The sequence below is a fragment of the Crocuta crocuta genome, unplaced genomic scaffold, assembly GCF_008692635.1.
Source record: "Crocuta crocuta isolate KB4526 unplaced genomic scaffold, BGI_CrCroc_1.0 scaffold305, whole genome shotgun sequence".
NCBI lineage: Eukaryota > Metazoa > Chordata > Mammalia > Carnivora > Hyaenidae > Crocuta > Crocuta crocuta.
In genome coordinates, this window is record NW_027529463.1 from 1,425,222 (window position 1) to 1,426,749 (window position 1,528).

Here is a 1,528-nt window from a genome sequence, read left to right on the forward strand (position 1 = left end):
GTCAGCAAATTTAAACTACAACTTGATCTCAACCTGGCTATTCCTCAGTGCCTTTTCTCCCCAACCCTTCCACATTCACCGGCCTTCCCTCCGCTCTCCTCCCCGCCTTTCCTCTGCCCCTCCCCTTCTTCAGCCCCTCCTCCTCTTGAGTCAGTGGCTTGAAACTTTTAAAAGCTCTGTGCTCCAATTAGAAAAAAGCTTTTACGAGGTATCAGCACTTTTCTTTCATTAGGGGGAAGGAGTGAAGAAAGTACCAAACAGCAGCAGACTTTTAAACTTTAAATAGACAGGTCTGAGTGCCTGAACTTGCTTTTTCATTTCATCCTCCAAGGAGTTCAATCACTTGGCGTGCCTACTTCACTTCTTTTAAGAGAAAGAGTAAGTTTAAAAATACTTTACCTGTTCGTTTCTTTTTCTACAAGTAAAAGTTTTCTAAAGTTTGAAACTGTATTAAATGGAGCTTTGATATGATACTATAAATGGAATGGTGAACTTGAAAATAAATGTCTGTAGTTTTAAATATAAAATTGAACGTTCAGTATATATTTTCTTGACTGTTGAAAAGTTTCTAACAATGCAACAGGTAAAATAAGATTCAAACTTTTCCAATTAATATGAAGCACTAGTTTACTGGATATTTGGTTCTTCATTTTAGAGAATAATTTTTCTTTTTTCTGAAGTCGATAATAGTCTAGGTGCTTTGTAACTTGGTGGGGGGGGGGTGTTGGCCTGGGTTGGGGATTTGACTGACAACAGCACAAAAATCAAAGTGCAAATTTGCTTAGCGTGCTTGCTATAGAATTCTACACTCTGTACTTTTTCATATGTAAATCTTGATTGATGTTCTTTAGCCTTGCAATGCAAACTTCTTAACAAAGTGCTTTGTTAAGACCTTGCGGTTACTTGACTTCCACGTGGTCCCTTCCTAGAATTTTCCTCAGTAAACAAAAAGATATAAAAATCAGAGTTGTAATTGAGGTTTTTAAAACAACAGTAAATAGTTACTTTATGTTAGCAACCGCTATGGAAAAACCGAGACCCTACGAGAAGCCACCTTTTTTACTCGACCACGTTGGCAATTCAGCAGATGAAATCCCTTGAATGGGTGGTGGTTACTCACAAAGCATTAAAAGGGAAGAGACTTTTAGAAAACACGGAGTGCTAGGGTGCATTTCCAAAACTGTCTCCTAAGACTGAAACTCCTAGAAAGAATATGAAACAAAATTTCTTAAACAGCGCCTTAAAGGGAGCTAGCCATCNGGAGCTGCTAGGGTGCTGCCAGTAGGCAGTGATTGCGTTGATTTGTTATTTCAAAGGGTTCCGTTCCTTAAATGCTTTATTGGTAACACACATTTTGTTAGCCAGAAATGCAACCATGCATTTTCGTGCCTTCTAAGTCTGTTCACACTTCACAGGCCAAAGTAATTAGTTTAAATTCTTGGTGCGACCCTACAGTTTGAAGTATCTGCACCGGCAAATGCTGAAAAGCAAATAAAAATGAAAGCTTCTGCGGAGGCCGGGGGCGGGG

General features: G+C 39.2%; 1 protein-coding gene across 1 annotated transcript in view; it reads left to right on the plus strand.

The window, feature by feature from the left end:
• Positions 1-215: 215 nt before the first annotated feature.
• Positions 216-1,528, plus strand: part of GJA1 (gap junction protein alpha 1) — a 12,628-nt gene continuing 11,315 nt past the window's right edge. The window contains exon 1 of the mRNA XM_077760781.1: positions 216-378. The gene's annotated coding sequence lies outside the window, so the exon portion shown is untranslated. The remainder of the gene's footprint in view (positions 379-1,528) is intronic.